The sequence below is a fragment of the Nicotiana sylvestris genome, chromosome 7 (genome assembly GCF_000393655.2).
Source record: "Nicotiana sylvestris chromosome 7, ASM39365v2, whole genome shotgun sequence".
Taxonomy (NCBI): domain Eukaryota; kingdom Viridiplantae; phylum Streptophyta; class Magnoliopsida; order Solanales; family Solanaceae; genus Nicotiana; species Nicotiana sylvestris.
The window spans coordinates 27,252,300-27,272,288 of record NC_091063.1 but is presented as its reverse complement, the minus strand read 5'-3'; the positions used below and the strand labels follow the sequence as shown (position 1 = coordinate 27,272,288).

General features: G+C 37.3%; 1 long non-coding RNA gene and 1 other non-coding gene across 2 annotated transcripts; both read right to left on the bottom strand.

Moving 5' to 3' along the window:
• Positions 1–488: 488 nt before the first annotated feature.
• On the bottom strand, positions 489–3,459 carry LOC104217310 (uncharacterized). The gene is made up of 4 exons (XR_011400819.1): positions 3,209–3,459; positions 2,750–2,879; positions 2,457–2,603; positions 489–960 (listed from the first exon to the last, which is right to left on the bottom strand). It is a non-coding gene; the product is annotated as an uncharacterized lncRNA (long non-coding RNA).
• A 249-nt stretch (positions 3,460–3,708) lies between these two features.
• LOC138874299 (U6 spliceosomal RNA) lies at positions 3,709–3,811 on the bottom strand. The gene has a single exon (XR_011401339.1). It is a non-coding gene; the product is annotated as a U6 spliceosomal RNA (small nuclear RNA).
• Between the last annotated feature and the right edge of the window lie 16,178 nt (positions 3,812–19,989).

Sequence of the window (19,989 nt, the reverse complement as noted above, 5' to 3'; positions counted from 1 at the left end):
GGGTCATGGGCTATCTAACAATCCTATTATATTCTTCAATTGAATTGACTAACTAATTTATCTAGTTTATTGGTTAACAGAGTTAATATTGCTCATAAGAATTTGTCAAGTTCTTACTCGCCTATTCAAGCTAACTAACGCCTATATGTCTATGGAGTTAGAATCAGCAAGAACGCATTTATAATTCCTGTAAATCAACCAAGCAAGACAATTAGGTATATGTTTATCCTAACTGTGAATCCATTCCCCGATGCCCAGGTTCAAGAACTTGCTTTACTCAATCCTATATGCAATCTAGAATTCCCACTTTCGAGTTCAACTCTAGATTCGTAGATAGTATTCGATTGGTGATTAAGCAATCAAATAATTAAGCACAATATTGAATAAATAAACTAATACGATAAATCAAGAAATCAAAATCAATATTCGAATAACAATAGTCATGAAAGAACCACAACCCTAGAACATGAACTTTAGCTCCACATAGACATGGTAGCAAAACAACAAATCATATGAAGAAACATAAAAATTACAAAGTTTGATGGAAGAAAAGATGAAACCCGGCCTCCACGGCGGCTCTGTGCTCTCCCTAGTGTTTTGCTCCTTTGTTTTCTCTCCAAAATCACGTTCTCCCCTCCAAATTAAGTTTAGGACCCCTTTTATACGAGTTGGGCTCGCGTAGGACCAAAATAACCTTGTCACGGGCGCAGTAGGAAAACCCTCGCAATACAGCGTCCAGGCCAGCGCTGGTCCTGGCGCTGAATGCAGTGAGCATTTCACGTTGAAATCCTTCAATTCATTATGTACGTTTTTGTTTGCCTTGTTTAACTCTTTGTATTTTTGTCTTGCATTTTGGGGGACAAAATTCAAAGGGTGTCTCCTCTTTTTTTATTCTTTCTTTTTCTTCCGCGTTTTATTTAATTTTGCTCCAAATTTCTTCATCTTCACACCGCTTTATTCCTACATAGTTAAAATATAATATTACGCACAAAATAATATAACTAATTCTCAAATGATGATTAAAAGTACTAGAATATGAGATAACAATGGGTAAATATATGTATTTTTGGCCGAACATCACTGATGCCTACAAGAGAATGATAACAACGAATACACAATCTGGTAATATGATCAGTACAAGCTTGACCAAAGCGATGACCATGACTAGTCCAGTGAAGGAAGTTATCAAGTTTTTCACTTGGAGAAAAACATGAAAACTGATAACTTAAGCTTTCTGATAAATTTAATAGACCAATCAAGACAAACTGCAATTTGAAAGATATGCTTCAAATAGTCTGATTACGGTCTTTTGTCAAGACTGTTCATTTTTTGGTTGTAATGAGCATAAAACAAACCAAGATTTTCAAGTACCTATCAACTAGAATTGTCAAAATCATCACTATCTCGAAATTTCAACCACCTTTAGCAAAACTCATATACCAACAGGTTCTCCTGAGACTTTTTGTCAAACTGGTAGAAGCACTGCCAATCATTAACCAATGACAGTATGCACCAAAACGAGGATATCATATTTCCACAACCAGATGATGGCCAGACTTTACGTAGAAAGTATTTCAAATTTTGAGATTCAAGGAGCATTCGTTCACCTTAGAGAGCTAATGGAGCACATTAGGTATACAAATTCTGAAATTAAATGTTGAATTTCATAGTGATTAACACATGCTAAGTGAACGAAATGATAGTGCAAGGAGCCATCTAAAGGAAGCAATCACTAGAGTCTCAGCTTACTCATGCTAAAGACCTGAAGGCTCCCCTAACCGTATCAGTCAAAGTAGCTCATCAAGAGGCATCAGAAAATTTAGGTATGCACAGGCAGTAAATAAATCCTGAAGTTGGTGTAACTGCAGATAAGCTTTTCTTAAGGTAGCCAAGTGCCTTGTTCGTGTACCTTACAAAGAATACTGCTTTCTCCAATGGACATATAAACAAGTGGAGCATCGACAACTGGTGGCCATGCAGCACAAGTAGCTCTTAGTCACCAAAGAAGGAACCACTCGGGTCCTTGTTCTGGCATTCGGCAACAGAGAATTTTAATAAAGCACTAAAATTGGTAATTTCTGTATAAACTCAGACTTTCAGCTCAAATGTGAAACCTTCGACACACACTATAGTGCTGGTATTCTAGTACTAGAGTGAACTACAGCTCCTCAGTCCTCACTGACCAAGTTGATATTAAGCCTCATTAAAGGTCAAGAGTTTGAATGTGGAAGATGGCCGAAGCACGATTCAGCTGAAGACAGAAAAAACAGCCTTCAATTTCATCTTTAAGTCAATACTATCAGATTATTGCTTTAAATCTAACTTATGCCATTATCTTTTAAACCACAAAACTAGACAACCATTGAATATTAATCTCTACCCTTTAAGAGGACATAATCAGAAGTTGGTATGTGAGATTCCAGACAAGGTAAACTTTTCTTAGTCCCTCTATATACCTTTTCACAGGTGGTGCCTTCTTTACTTATCATCGACTAGCCTCAATGCGATCCTGCTAAATTGACCACCATCCTACTCAAAACTTCAATTACTTCAGGGACCAACATCAAAAGCTCATGCCTCAGATTGACATTACTGAGAGCAACCTGCAAAGGACAGCATTGATCCATATGAGAATCTCTAAACACTTGTGCACCTTCTATCCTCCGCAGTTTTCATCTTCTAGGGTAGATTTGTTAAGAGATTTAGTAGGGGAAAAAAACAAAGAACTGGTAGTATTCCTAAAATATACCTTCAGCCTAGCAGAAGCCAAAACAACGAGAACTTTTATAGTCCTGTATTACATGCCAGACACATGCGGAATGCCATCTGTCATGGACAACTTGAGAGGCCTCTTTATCGCAACAGCTGCTCTATCGTATCTGTCTCAAAGAGGACAATTGACAATTCACAACCTCGTTCTTCTTGAACGGGAGAGGGATGCAGTATCATAACAGTTACAGTCACAGTAAGGGCATGGGTTCATAGTAAGTCTTATCTGCTGTAAATAGAACAGTTGTTTGTCGTAACATAAAAAGGTCCACGAGAAAAAGCCTAGACCTATAAGTTCAGTTCCTCATTCCCAGCATTGGAAGTCATATGTAATGAAGCTTGTGGAAGTATTAAGTTAAAAGGGAGTCACAAACACAACAATATCAAGCTTTGCGGAAATGGCAATAATAAAGAAATGCTTGTAAAAGAAAATGCTTACTTTATTAAGCTATAGGAGTTCCAAATTCCATGTTGGGAGATCCAGTTACATCAATGAACCTCTTCTCACCAATTCTCTTCAACTTATTACTCTTGATTGATATGTCAATGTATAAGTTTAACTTAGAATGGCTAAATGCTTTTAACAAAAGATGATTATCCAACTAAATCTGTCGACAACTTTCTGATGTGCCAATGAAATCCTTTTCTAGAAAATTAATCAATCAAACAGCTATACGCCTATAGCCCAACCCAAATAAGTTGTGGTCGGCTATATGAATCCTTAGGTCACAATAAACTACAGAAGAATATGAAAAGCAAGAAGCTTTTTAACAATTTGCGAACAAAAACTTAAAAAAACTACGAAATGGGACAATAGTCAATAAAAGAACAAAAACTTAAAAAAAAAAAAAAAAAAAACAAAGTGACCTCAGATTGTATGTTCCAATAAAAAACCAAGTTGCAGTAAGAAGAACAAATCTGAAAATGTGGGATTGGAAAAAAAATTTGGACCATTTCTCGATTTGTGCGTGTCATCCTTGCGCAGGGGCCATGCTAATCTTCTCTGTATCGTTCCAATTTTATCGGATGTCCCCGAAGGGACGAACGCTACTCTTCTTCTTCCCTTTATGAAGTAATGTAAGTTTCAACATTTGGTCGGTGTGGGAGTACTCGTTGGGGGTAGGGCTGTGCATTTGGATCGGATATCCGAAATCCGATCCGATCCACTCTATTTCGGATTTTTGGATTGGATACGGATTGTGTTTTATGAAATTTTGAATTTTCGGATTGGATTCGGATTGGTATGATTTTAATCCGATCCAATCCGATATCCGAAATTATATGTACCTATATAAATACACACTAAAATTTTAGGGTTATGCTTATTCATTTTTCACACACCCCCTCACTCACTTAGATTTTTCCGCCTGTCTTGCACCTCTCTTCTCTTCAGTGAAGACTAAAAGAGTCTCAATGACTCAAACTTCCAATTTTACTTTGATTTTATGTCTCTTTCTTCCGCCTCTCTTCTCTTCTCTTCTGTCTTTTATGTCTATTTCATGTTCTATTCTTCAATTTTTGATTTTATTTTGATTTTTTTGTTTGTTTTGGTAGATGGAAGATGAGATAGAGACACCGAATGAACTTTAAATTGTTGAAAATTTTTGTGACAATCCGATCCGACAATCCGAAAAATTATCCGATCCAAAGTTTAAAATCCGATCCAATCCAATGTTAATTCGGATCGGATTCGGATTGCCCTTTTCAGAATCCGAAATCCGAAATCCGAATCCGAAATAGGCTAAATCCGATCCAATCCGATCCGTGCACAACCCTAGTTGGGGGAGCACAGAGCCGGGATGGATCTTCTTTTGATGTTTAGTTGACTTCTTTAATAGCCCAATTACCATTTACCAATTCGGCTGCAGCAGGATGGGAGAAATTCAAAAATAGCCAGATTTACAACTGGTCGTTCAAAAATAGCCCAGTTTCAAAAGTAATCGAAATTTAGTCACTTTTCATGGAAAAATAAATCTGAGCGAAAATACTTTTCAAAACCCGGAAAATACGCCTGTATATTATGTTGGAGTTCTAGCATAAGTATACTTGAACTCCAACATTTTATACTGGAGTTCCAGGATACGTATGCTGGAACTCCAGCATAATATGCTGGAGTTCCAGCAAGTATATTTGTCCAGCATAATATACTGAAGTTTGGAGCACCGGTGCTCCAGTCTTTAGTATATTATGCTGGAGCCAGCAAAGTATACCGGTCCAACATAATATGCTGGAGTTCATACACAGGTGCACCGAACTCCAGTATATTATGTTGGACCAGTCTTTGTTGCAGCAAAATAGTGGCTATTTTTCATTGACTTGGTAAACGCTGGCTATTTTTAAATGACCAATTTGAAAACTGGCTATACCGTGCTATTTTTACAGCAGGATGTCAAACTGCTCGAGCCCACTAATCCAATTAAAATAGAATAATTAACCCAAATAGCCGACTATCCAACCGCTTAAACTACGGTGAAGGTATAATATATGTATAGTTTATGTATTATATGTATATAATTATGTATAATCAATGCATAATTTATGTATATGACTAGAAAAAATAAACAATAAATAGAGTCGACTATTTGTTTAAAAATCCCATTAAAGTACGACAAGGGCTTTTTTCACTTTAGCCCGCACTAATTTACATTCAATAGCCAAAAAAATATATAAAATTTGTATATAACATATAAAATGTATATATATATATATATATATATATATATATATATATATATATTATTTTCAGAGCGGCTATATAATGTTATTTTTTCTGTACAAGAACAACAACAATAACAACAACAACAACAAAAATCTAATATAATCACACAAATGGGGTTTGGGGAGGATAGTGTGTATTCTAAGGTATACAAATAAAACCGACAAACCGCACCAACCCGATAATTCGAGTCAAACCGAGAAATCCGACTATGATTTAGTTTGATTTGGTTTGGTATTGGAAAAAAAATCCGATCATATTTGGTTTGGTATGATTTTTACTAAAAAAGGTTAAACCGAAACCAAGCTAACCCGATATTATATGTATAGAAGTTTTAAATACATTTAATACATAAATTTTTTTATTGTAGTGTAGTATATAAATATTTCTTAAGCTTTTTCATAGTTTTATCTTTCCACGTATTATTTCAATCTTGGACTTATAATTTTTGGATGCTCCAATAAGTTTTAATAGTTCATAAATATTGGTAACTCAAATAAATCCTAAACCAATATCAAATCAATATTAATGTTAATAAAAGACATTCAATTCAACTGTATTATGAATGAAAATAGTGTAGGATATCTATTTTTTAGTTTTTCCGTGATTTAGATAAAATGCATAACTTATTTTTCTTTTTAATATTTAGTCATGTAAATAATAATACTTATTAGTCGTATTTATTTTAGCAACTTATTAGTAATTTTAAATTACATTTATTTTTATTATGACTTATTAATAATACTTATTTTATGCGATTTCATTATCTTTATTGTTGAATATTTTAGTACAATGTCATGACTCATCTCATATTTATGTTATTTTATTAAAAAACTCCTTAGATAGTTTTATCTTACTAGGATTAAAGAAATATTTGGAGAACAAATTCTATATTTTGTGCTATGAAGAATTTATTTAAAAAACCCGAAAAAGTCCAAAACAGCAAAAAATCCGAGAAAAAATCGAGATTGAAAAACTCGACTTTTATTGGGTTGGTTTGGTTTTTAGATTTAAAAACCCGATACAATTAGTTTGGTTTGGTTTGGTAATTAGAAAATCCGAACCAACCCGGCCTATGTACACCCCTAGTGTACGCAGACCTTACTCCTACCTTGAAGATAGAGAGGCTCTTTCCGAAAAAAATCCTGCTCAAGAAAAGATACTAACCAATTATAGTGTTTCATGATAAAATAAAAAAAAATTCAAAAGGTGTTTCATGGTAATATTGGAAGTACCGCTAAGTCAACTATTTTAATCCGTTGAAAGATGGATGAAAAGTAAAGGGGAAAAATTAAGAACATCAAGTGATTCATTTTAAACCCTCGTTGCTATAAGAGTGGAGTGTTTTCCATATCCTATATCAGACAAGTACGTGGAACCTTAAAAATTATACTATTACTCAATAATTGTTTTCAAACTAATTACTATTTTGAAAATATAATCGAAACAAAATAGTTTAGAATTTTAATGGCATTTTATTTATTTGAAACTGTATTAAGCTATACTTAGAGTAGGTAATTTCATTGAAGAGAAATTGGCACCAAGTAAAAAACACAATTTCATTGAATTCAAAGTTAAATTCGTCAAAAACTAGCTCAAAGGACCAAAATACTTTATTCTGACAAATAATAGAAGCTAGGAATTAGTATAAGTACGTAGTGAAAAGGTTTCCAACAGTAAATGATAGACCATAGTTTCTGATGTAAAGAAATCCACAATAAGATTCACTGTTATCAAGATCATAAATATAAATATTAAAACTTACCAAATCATTGTGAATTTGTCCCTATAAATTAAAGAGAGTTCTTAATTAAATATGCACCTTTCCATAAACTCAAATATAATTAGACAATGGCCAAGTACTCCAGCGTCTCAAAATCGCTTCATCTCGTCCTTTTTATTGTATTCCTTCTCTCAGGTGTTTACTCCCCCCCCCTCCCCCTCCCCCTCCACCCCCCCTCTCTAAACTACAGTTAGCTAGTAATTCGCACGTTAAATTTGTCAGTCTTTTAGTCCATCTTTGGCATCATATTTTTCTTTCTTTTAGACCATCTCCAAGGCTACACCATTTCTTGCACCAAATTCAAATTTGGTGCAAGAAATAGTGTTTTTTTGCTCCAATGCAACACTAAATTTTGCACCACTATAAAGCATGAATAGTGTTGCACCAAATTTGGTGCAACACTATTCATCACTCCAAATTTGATTTATAATTATTTTATTCAATCTTTTTATTTTTTGGACTTTTAATTTATCATATATTGTGTATATAATTAATTTTTATATTAAGATTTTTATAATTTTAATTTTATATCCTATTTTTTGATATATTAATTTTGTATATATTATATTTATATAAAATTATAAGTTAATTTATTATTATTATTATAATTGTATAAAAAGAGATATAACCATTATTTAAAAATAAAAAATGCAAATGTAAGATATCTAATGATGCGCATTTCGCACTTCGTAATGCATTAATCGAGCATTTATGGGAGAATAGAGGCGAAAGTTAGATGTTTATGTGGTACTTAAATTAAATTTGCTATCATGTAATATTTATTTAATTATCTTTTATCAATGATTTCACTTTTAGTTGATTTATCCTTTAAATAATTTTTTAATAAATGATTATATAAGTGGTGAATGTGAATTATATATAATGAATATGGAAAAAAGAAAAAAAGATAGTATTATTTTGAAGGAAATAAAAAATGAAAAGTAAATGGAAGATAATAATATAATATAGAAGAGAGAGAAGATTTGGTGTAAAAAATGGTGTAATGGTTGGAATAAATTTAGTGTTACACCATTTTGGTGTGAAATTTGGTGTTAGGGTTGGAGATGACCTTATTAACTTGTTTGGTTTTTTGCTTTCTTTCACATGAACTTTGTACAAATTAAACCAAGAATGCTAATCCTAATTAAATTGTTTAGGACTTAAGCGATATGTTTTTGCTATTTTTTTAGTTCATGTCTATATATGATTTTTGGTTGAAGAGCGCGCGGTTTATACTATACAAATATGAGTGCTACTATCAGGGGCGGATCTAGAGTGTCGGGAATGAGTTCGATCGAACCTAGTCGCTTTGGTTCAAACTCTATATTCTTTAAAAAATTATTGAATATGTATAAAGTATTAATTTAGAACGCAGTAACTTAAAAAGGATTAGAATCCTAAAACCATAAATTTAAAATCTTGGCTCCATTTTGATTACTATCTACTACCATGGCAAAGCCACGTGCTCATAAGGATGGTCACTTGACCACCCTTCGTCGAAAAATTGCATTATGTATATATGTATAATATTATGTTTTAGAGGTATATAACACATATTGAACACCATTATCTGAATTTTAACACCCTCGGAAAAATTCTTAGCTTCGTCACTGTCTACTACTATCTATTATATGACATTAATTATAAGAGAATGAAATCATGGAATCTTCTACTTACCTCCCCTTTTTACAATTAGTCGTTTTGCTCTTGAAAATTATACAAGTATTATACAGAATTCACATATACAAAAATGTTGGCTTATGTTCATGCAGTTGGCATGGGAATAGAGGCAAAAACATGTAGCGAAGAGTTGCAAGGGATAAAAGTGGTGTGTCAAGGAAGCAAGGCAGATGGTCCATGTTGGGAAGCATGTCAAAACAAACACGGCGCAAGTGCCACAGCTAGCTGCATCTACCCGCCTCACTTAACCACTCCAACTTGTTGGTGTACTTGGGATTGCTAAATATATTACATATGAAACTTTCAAGAATTCATGTTCTATTCATATATGAGCAATATTAATTATGTTGTGCTTCTTTTATAAAATGTGGGAAAATATATTGAAGATCCTTTTCCAGAGAATACCCTCCCAAAATGTTTTAAAATGTTCACTGCAACAATAAACTATAGATAAATATGACTAGCTGATTATTGTTCAATAGATTCTTGCTTATAAAAAGAAAAATTCCAAATGAGATTTCTTAAACACATGGTGAAACAAAAAAAAAATATTGGCTTCTTTCTCTTCAACACCACCTATCCATTTAAATAGATCTATATCTTTTGTACAAACTCAATGTATAATAATAAAAAAAAAACTGGCCACCTTAAATTGTTCGTTGCAACTCTATTATTTACTTTTTAGTTTATACAGAGAGAAAAACCCAATGCAGATAGGATTATTAAATAAGTAATTGAAGTTAAAATTAATGAGTATGCTTCAACCCCAAGTAATAGCCTTTTCAATTTGCAATCATGAAAATTGTACTACTTAAATTTAAGAGTACAACTGATTCAAATTGCAATTTAATCCGTCCACCTTACTCCCTCCCGTCCAAAATAAGTGATTTTTTTTTCTTATGATCCAAAATAAGTGATTTTTCCAGATTTCAAAAATGAATTAATTATTTTTTTCCTACATTACCCTTAGAGTAATTAATGTTGGAGTATGTGTTAGGAGTGTGTATGTGAAGAGATAATAAAGGTTAATATAGTCAATTTCATTGCTAATTAATGTTAAAAGGTGAATTTCTTAATATGTATGAAAACAACCAAAAAATTACTTATTTTGGACTGGATGGAGTAATTCCGGTACTTACAAATTTCACTATTGTTATTAAATGTAAAACATGCGACCACTTAGTTATATCCTTACAGGATGTTATTTTTGTATGACTTAAACGATGAAACAAAGACAATTTCATTGAATTGTAGTTAAAATTCGTCAAAAACGATAGCTAAAGGACCAAAAGATTTTATCCTAGCAAATGTTAGGGAGCTAGTGATTAGTATCAGTACATAGTGGTGAAGGGAGTCCTGAACCAAAGTAAAACAAAAATCAACTTAAAGAACCAAAGTAAGCTGGTTCTATCTAGTGTTTACCCGTAAAATGATATAATTGAATTTATACGTGGTTTATAGACAAACAAATCGATTTGATTCCTAAAATGATAAATAAATTAAATAAAATAAAATATAAGACTTAGCCTTAAAATCAAGGTAACACAACAGATAGCTTGGTTCCGAAAGCAAAGCTTCCGGAGGCAGTAACGCAGATATTAGATGACAAGAAATGAAGTATTATTAAGCTTTTGAATATTATATAGTGTAATTTTATCAGAAAATTCCTCTCCCAACAATGGTTGTTCAAATCCCTATTTATAGTGGCACCTCGGTAACAAAGTCCTAGAATCAAGCCCCTCTTAAATGACAATTATGGGGACCATTGAAGAATGTGTAACGACAGGCTGTGAATGCCATATTCTCTATAACGGACTATGTATTTAATACTGCAGAATATTCTTCATTGAATGCTATCGAGTAACAGACATTCATTTTGTCTTCATGAGCAACATTCCCTTCGGGGGCTTCCTGGTGCCAACCAAGATTGCTGCCTCCGGCCATGCCTTCCACCTATCTCGCTTTTCATCCATCTCTAATTCCAGGTTTCGCTATACGAGCATTTAATATGAATAGATTTTACCATATACAGATAGTCCACCTACTTTCCGGTGGCACATCCTTGTATCATCGGAAAGTTGGTAAAGATATCTTTCTTGGCGGAAATTTACTGACTCCCTCTAAAAAATTTCTGATGTTTGTTTAGACGTACGTCTCTCCGCATTTAATACCCCAAACATGCGTCATCCCACGATTCAATAATACTTTTATCGGTTCTCGAGGTAATCATGACCATGATTTTAGCTGCTATTCCTTTACTTCTACGCTTCAATCTTCTTCTCACCTGCTTCATAATTTCTCAAACTCTCTCAAATTTTCTTTAATCAACTCACTCTTACTTTTAACCTCCTTCTTCAGAGAAACCCTTACTTCATTCTGCTAATTATGGCCTCCTCTTCCAAAAATTTCAGTTCTGCAAAAACAAGGAAAGAACTGATGAACCTGCTCCTCCTACGGTGAGCACAATTATCCCCATAAAGCTTACCACGGCTAAGGACTTCGAAGAGAAGTTCCCTTCTGCTAACTCCCGCACATGGGATGTTGGTGTATATCCTTCTTTTAGCATCCCTACTATGAAGGAATATTGTGGTTGTCATGATTTGGACATCATCTCTCCCGACTTAGCGGAGCGGGTAACCTTGCCCAAGAAAGGTTTAACGTATGTTTACATGTACCCCTTCACTTTGGGCCTACTTTCATTTAGCGGGGGACTTGACTCCATAATATTGAAGTTTTGCTCCCGTTACTAGGTCAAATTGGCACAGGTGAGCCCTTTGGTGTGGTAGACGGTAGCCTGTCTTCGACGGCTATGCTGGAAGATAGGGGAAGAGCTATCCCTGGATCGACTGATGAACCTTTATTCCCCCAAGGTTTTTCATGAGGGAATGATAAACTTCAACAAACAAGGTCACCATGCTTTTCTCACAAGCATGGATGATAACAACGATCGTGGTAGGATGGAGCAATTTGTTATAGTTTCCATTAGGGACATCATCCCGGCCCAACTTCATCCTTTCCTGAATTATGGAATTGTACTCGTAAGTTCAACATCTGTCCTTTCTTCTGGATAAAGGTTTTCCCATGCTATCACTGATACTTCTTTTTGTATTATTTCAGCAACTTGGTGGACACCACCCAGGGTTGAAGGCTTGGATCAGTGGGTCCAGAAGATTCTGTATATTACCACGCCCGAGACCCGTTGGTGGAAAGAACTACCCTAAAATACGGGTGGAAGGACAAAAATCATTGTAAGTTGATCCTTGAACTAATATTGTTTCTGCTTTGCATATAAGAAAATTGACTAATTTCTATTTCTGTTGAATTTGGGTCTACCGCAGGGCTCCATTACCGTCCTCGAGGAGGACATTTTGGCTGATCCCATGGAGGCGGCGAGGTTTCTGCAAGAGGCTTTTACCCTAACGGGTGTCATCGGATATGCTTCCAGTGCAGATGCTTATTCTCGGAGTCCCCATCCAGAGAACAAGCAACAAAAAAGGCGATGTTCCTCTACAATCGAGGGCAAAAATAAAAAGCGAAGAGTGTCGTGCCCAAGCCTGTTGCAGCCACTGTGGTGATCTATAATAATGGGGAAGCTAATGATGGAGGGGATTCCCTATAAAGGAGATAACGACCTTAATCAGCTCAAAGGAGTGCTCAATGTGTTGAGCTAATAACACCAACCGATGACGATGCCCAAGCGTTCTGGAGGAGTTTGATAGGGTGGAGGATGCTAACTCCCGTGTTCGAGCTCCAGTCGCTGCTACCGGTGCTGCGAGGTTGAGTACTGCTCCTCGGATGAGCAACCAATAACTGGCACTACTTTTGTTATAGCTGCTTCTCAACCCACAAAGCCTTCAGCTTCATCTCCTTCTTCACCAAACTTGCCTTCACCACCAACAACTGCTATATCATCTCCATTGGCCATAGACATCTGAGAGAAAGAGGTCCCTCCTCCCCATTCCACAGTTCATGGGAATTTGGGGCATAACTATTCAGTCCCCTTCGCAGATCCTCAAAGGACGAGGATCGTCTCCCTTTCGTTTCTACCGTATGCCATCTATTGTCTCAACCGGTGGAACTTGCCAATTATCTGAAACCTATGGCTTCAGAGAAGGATAAGAACAAAATAAAGTCTCTCTCGGGAGAGTGTATGGTGAACAATGCCATGCACAATGCAGCAGCGATATGATCTTTGTTCCCTTTGTTGTTCTTTCTATCTTTGCTATGATATGATTTTTAATTTGATGTTTTGCTTTGAAGGCTAACTTCTTTGCTTCTAAGGGCATTCAAAGGTTGATCCTTGATAAAGAAAACTCAACTCGAGCAGGATCAAATTGATGCTTGCCCCCCCCAGAATTGGAAGTAAAAGCTGCCGAGGCCGTTGAATTGGAGGCTCGGTTGCAGCAAAGCGAACGAAAAGTGGTAACCTTCAGCCAAGAGACCACCCTATTAAGGATACAATTTCAAGAGTCCAAGGCAAAATGGTCCGAGGTCCAAAATATTGTTCTTGCTGCTGCCGATCAGGAGGTTGTCTCTGTTGAGAGAATAAATAATTTGGAGGTAGCCTTGAACTACAAAGTTGAAGAGGTTGCTCATGTGAAGGAGAAACATGCCTGGATGGAGGAGAAATATAAGAAGGTCATGGAGCATAACAAAATTTATAACTCCACTATCCGTGACCTTGATGTTAGCCTTCAAGCCGCTAGGTCCAAGCAGAATAAACTTTCGACCTAGGTTGACTATCTTAAGGAAGAACTTCAGCATTGAGTGGCTTCCCTCATTGTTGAAAAAACATATTCTATGTACATCATGAGGAGAAAAACCTTGGAAGAGGCCAAAACGGGTGTCATTGACTTTGGTGCTGAGATCTCCAAGGCTCGTGAGCTAGAGTCAATTGCCCGAAAGGGCTACCAATCCAACCTGATGCGACTGACTCTTCTGGTTTCAATTCTGAATTCTCGGGAATTAAAGAGGAACCTGAAGGGGCTGATGATGAAGGTCAAGACCTCTATCTGGTGGCAGATCCAACCACTTCTCCCAAGGCGCAATTGCTTCTCTTCCCCCGGATTCCGGGGATACAGTAGTTTAGCTTTTTCTTTTGTTTTTTACTTCATCCTTTTGTACTTGTGCCGCTTAGCACGTTGTTATATAGAAGTACTTTTTTGTTTAAGTATTGTGCAAGTTTTTCTCTTTGCGTCGAGTTATGCAAAGATTCTGGTGTATTTTTCCCCAATATCATTTGGATTCCGGGCATAAGTTCTTCCGGAATCAACCCTTTACTGTGAAGGTTTCACAAGAGAGTGCCCTTTTATGTTTACGGTGCTCTTGAAGAGGACTTCTCCTGTTCATTCCGGTACTAGCATTTGAAGTACTTCTTTAACTTTCAAATGATCAAATTAATTCATCGTTCGGACAAGAAACAAGATAAAAATAAAAGGACTTCGCTTTATTCCTTTCACTTTTGAAAGTGCATAAGCATTTGTTGTGTTGTAAAGAAGTGCATAAGCATTCGCCGTGCTTCAAAGAAATTGCCATTACTTGTGGTTAATTTGTACAACTTGTTTCTATGGGGCTGGTCGTGCAATCACCCTGTTCCCGATGATGTATATTTGTTTCTGGATTTCGTAGTCCCAGTTTATGTAGCAATCATGTTGATGTATTCTCATATCATCCCCCATCCCCCAGTGTTCGAATGTGAGGAATGCGAATTGGAACACATGAAGTCTTGCTTCTTTGAAGATCCCAGTAATGAATGGTTGGATAATCTTTGGCCCGATAGCAAGCTTCATTTCCCATTAGGAACTTTGCTATAGAGCCAAAGATTAACTAACCACTCCTTAGTGACTTGCACTCGTGAACGGTCGGGTACCCTTTGGCTCAATAACAAGCTTTGTATCCCAATAGGAACTTTGCTATCGAGCAAAAGATTATCTAACCGTCACGTAATGTCTTATTGTTTCCATGCCTTATCGTTTAAAGGTCTTATTTTTGCTGATGGTACTTCCTTCGCAGTATGTTTTCCGTTGTTGCTTCGTTAAAAAGCTTACCAGAAAAACCCAGTTGGGAAAAAAACTGGACAAAGGAAAAAAGAATGCAACACATACTTTCAGTGTAGGCGATGTTTATCAGTAATAGTATCTTATGAGGTGTACCACATTCCAATTGCTCAGAAATTTTACTCCGTCTTGATTTTTCAATTCGTATGATCCTTTCCGGTGACAACTGAAACCCGGTAAAGGCATTCCCATGTTGGACCTAGCTTTCTTGCGTTGAGCTCCTGGGTGTTTTGAGTCACTTTTATTAAAATCAAGTCTCCCGCTTTGAAATAACGGAGACTGGCTCTTTGGTTGTAATATTTTTCCATTCTCTTTTTTTGGTCCGCCATCCTTATATGTGCCAAGTCCCTGCGATCGTCGAGCAGCTCCAATCTAACCATTAATGCTTCGTTGTTTGCTTCTACGTTTGTCTGAAAAATATCTCATGGTAGGTTCTCCTACTTCTACCAGGATTAATGTTTCTGCTCCGTATACGAGAGAGAAAGGTGTCTCCCCCGTGCTTGATTTGGCCATTGTTCGATACGCCCATAGTACTCCTGGTAGTTCTTCAGGCCATTTACCTTTGGCTGCTTCCAACCTTTTTTGAGATTCTACATAATCACTTTGTTTGTCGACTCCGCTTGGCCATTTGCGCTTGAGTGATATGGTGATGATGTGATTCTTTTAATTTTCATGTCTCAGAGGAATTTTGGACCTTTGCGCCTATCAATTATGGCCCGTTGTCGTAGGCTATCTCTTTTGGTATCCCGAACCTGCAAATTATGTTTTCCCACTAAAAATCTACCACTTCGCGATCGCTAATTATCTAGTAAGGACATGCTTCAACCCACTTGAAAAAGTAGTCAGTTAAAACCAAAAGAAATCTTACCCTGCTGGGAGCCGGTGGCAGCAGACCGACTCTATCCATCCCCCATTTCAGGGCGACAGAACCAAGTGCAATAACTCCCCCTCCCCTCGATTGATGTACCAATGGTGCGTGGTATTGACACTTATCGTATTTCTGAACATAAGCCTTAGTGTCTTGCCTCATCTGGGACCAGTAGTATCCTGCCCTTATTAGCTTTAGTACCAAAGAGTCTGCATGCGAATGATTTCTACATATTCCTTCGTGAACTTCCCTCATGACGTAATTAGCTTTGGAGGCTCAAAAACATCGGGCCAATAGGCCTTGAAAATATTTTCTATATAATTGACCTCCCTTGAAGCAGTATCGGGCTGCTTTAATGCACAGTGCTCGGGATGCCTTGGGATATTTGGGTAGCTTTCCGTGCTCAAGATAGTCAATGATCTCATTCCTCTAGTCACAAATCAAATTAGTCCCAGTCCCTTCATAATAGCCATCTGTGTCCAATACCGAATATATAAGCTGCACGACCGTACGAGAGTCTGATCCCTTCATCTCCGTGGGCGATCCTGGATTGACTAGTGCATCCATTTCGTGTTTTCTTCCATCGGGATATGGGTAATTGCCCACTCCTTGAACTATGGGAGTAGAGCCTAGACCTTTATCACATATGTTTCATTCGTTCCTTTTTGGATTAGAAGATTACGTAGACTTGATTCAGTACTAGTTGGGAGTCACATTTTATTTCTATGACCTCGGAGTCTAGTCCCCGGTCCAGATCGAGACCTGCAATCAGAGCCTCATACTCGGCTTCATTATTAGTCAAAGGAACAGTTCTTATGGCCTGCCTTAGGGTTTATCCCGAAGGCGTGGCTAGTACTACACCGAGCCCGGACCCTTTCACATTGGATGATCCATCCGTGAACAAGATCCAGACCACCAATGTCAATTCTAACACCATCACTGCTTCTTTGGTAGCCAAAGGCAGCAGTTTCGGACTAAAATTTGCCATAAAGTCGGCCAAAACTTGTGACTTAATCGCAGTTCTAGGTTTATACTCTATGTTAAATTCACACATTTCGCTTCCCACTTGGATAACCAACTTGAAAGTTTAGGCTTCTGAAGGATATTCTGCAGGGAAGAGGTAGTCACCAAGGCTATCGGATGACATTATAAATAAGGCCTAAGCTTTCGAGTGACAACTACGAGAGCTAAGGCCAATTTCTCAAGATGTGGGTAGCGGGTTTCCGCTCCCGTTAAAATTTTACTAAGATAACAGATAGGAGACTGCATACCTTCATCCTCATGAACTAAAACAACACTTACCGCTACCTCCGAGATTGCTAAGTAAATCACTAGTTATTCCCCTTCCTCCGATTTTGATAATAATGGAGGGCTTGATAAAAACCTTTTCAAATCCTTCAAAGCTTGTTGGCATTCCGGAAACCATTCAAAGTTATTCTTCTTTTTGAGGAGTGAGAAGAAGTGGTGGCACTTCTCTGAAGACCAGGAAATAAACCTGCTTAGAGTAGCCAATCTTCCTGTCAAACCTCTAGACCTCTTTCACATTTGACAACTGGTCGGGAATATCTTCGATGGCTTTAATCTTATCGGGATTGACTTTGACCCCCCTTTATGACACCAGAAACCCTAAGAACTTATCGGAGCTAACTCCAAATGCACATTTTTTGGGGTTAACCTTCATGTTGTGCTTTCTTAGGATGTCAAAGTTTTCTTGGAGGTGTTTCAGATGATCACCTGCGTTCAATTACCAGCATATCATCTATATAAACTTCCATCATTTTCCCTATTTGCTTTTCAAACATTTTGTTTACGAACCTCTTATAAGTGGCTTCGACTTTCTTAATCCTAAATGGCATAACATTATAACATTATGTGCGAAAGTTCATTATGAATGAATTTTTTTCTGATACCCCGAGTTCATTTTGATTTGGTTGTACTCGGCCGTCGCATCAATCATTTGATTAATGTTTGGCAATGGGAATGAGTTCTTTGGGTAAGCCTTATTCAAATCCTTATAATCCATGCACATGCGAAATTTGTTATTCTTTTTTATAACTACTACTATGTTAGCTAGCCAGTAAGGATACATTACATCCTGTATTAAACCGATATCAAGAAATCGAGTTACCTCTTCTATGATGAATTTCTTTTTGACCTCGGAAATAGGGCGTTTCTTTTGCCTAACCGGAAGGATATTAGGATCCAAGCTTAACTTGTGTATGGATACTTTTGGCGGAATACCTATCATATCCGCATGCGACCATGCAAAACAGTCAACCTAAACCTTAGGAAATTCAATAAATCCTTACCTGAGCTCGGGCTTTAGTCCTGTCCCCAAGTGGAACTTCCTTTCTAAGAATTTCTCAAACAATGCGACTTGCTCAAGTTCTTCCGATGTGGATTTGGTTGCGTCTGTCTCTTTCGATACCTGAAAATATCTTGTACCTAATAGGATTTTGACGACTCCTCCCCCTGCGGATTTCATTCGGCTCAGGAGCAGACACCAGCTCCTGTAATTTCTATGTCGCATGCTCCTTCTTTCTACTGGAAACTAAGACCACGTTCATCTCCCTTGCTGCCGGATGATCTCCTCTTATCTATTTAACTCTCTCAGGGGTTGGGAATTTCAGAAGTTTATGGCATGTTAATGGCACAACCTTCATCTCGTGTAGCCATGGTCTTCCAAGAATAATATTGTAACCCAAATTGCCATATACTACTTCAAAAGGGGTAGTCTTCATCACCATTTCGGCATTCGCGGGCAGCAAAATCTCTCCTCGGGTTTTCACGCTTGCTAAGTTGAACCCGACGAGGAGTTTTATGGTCGGAATAATGCTTCCACTTTACTTAGCTTGTTCGAGCACAATCCATTGAATTGGTTGAATTCTCTGGGTCCACCAAAACACGCTTAATTTTAAAATCTAAAACATTAAGGAGATTGCCAGGGCATCGTTGTGCGGTAGTAGGAGTCTGTCTGTGTCCTCCTCCATGAAGGTGATGTCGTCCTCAGCGACTTCCCAGAGTCTCTTGCTATGCATCACCAATACCTTCATCTTTTTCGCTACCAAAAAGGTTACACCATTAACCTCATTCCCCCGAAAAATCATATTGATCGTTAGACGAGGAGGATCTTCCCCTATTTTTGAGGGTTCCGTGTTATTAAGATTGCGACCGTAGTTATTCTTAGCCTGGTCACTTAAGAATTCTCTAAGAAGGGTGTTTTTTAGTAATATTACCACGTCCTCGCGCAGATGTCGGCAGTCCCCTATCCGATGACCGTTAGTCCCGTGATACTTGCATTATAGATTGGGATCCCTCTAATTGGGATCAGATCTCATCAGCCTTGGGAACCGAGATTCTTCAATATTTTTCATTGCTGAAACCAGTTCCACTGTGGTAACATTGAAATTGTACTCGAACAACCTGGGGTAAGTGGAGTCCCAAGAGCTCGATACTTCTTTGTATTATAATGATTTGTTGTTCCGGCTGCAGTAAACCGTTCTATCGGTAGCGAATCTATCCGTCGACCAGAAACCTCTGCCATGTCCTTCAACTGTCTCGTAGGGCAAAAATCGACCTTTAGAGGACCGTCGGTCTGCGTCAAAATCATTCTTCAACTTTTCCTAAATCTTCTCTCGATCCCGACCCTTGGTTGATGCTGGGAAACCGAGCTGGTCTTCCTCAATCCTTATCTTCAACTTATAACAGTTGTGAACATCTGCTCATGTCGTTGCCTAGAAGTCTAGCATGCTTTCTTTTAATTTCCGAGAAGCATAAAAAAATCCTCGGATTCAGCCCTTTAGTAAATGGTTCTGCTACCCACTCATCCGGAACGACTGGTAGCAACATCCTCTCCTTCTGAAATCTTGTCACGAACTCCAACAGCAATTTAGAATCTCCTTGTGAAATTCTGAATATGTTGGCCTTTCGGGCCTGTACCTCCTAGCCCTGGCATGGGCCTTGATAAAAGAATATGTGACCATCTCGAAGGAATCTATTGAGTGCAGGGGCAAAAGTGAATACCACGTTGTTGATACCCAATTTTTCCCTATATATTTTTAATACTTTCAAAATAGCATATATGCATATATAAGCATGCATAAGCTTTTTTATAACT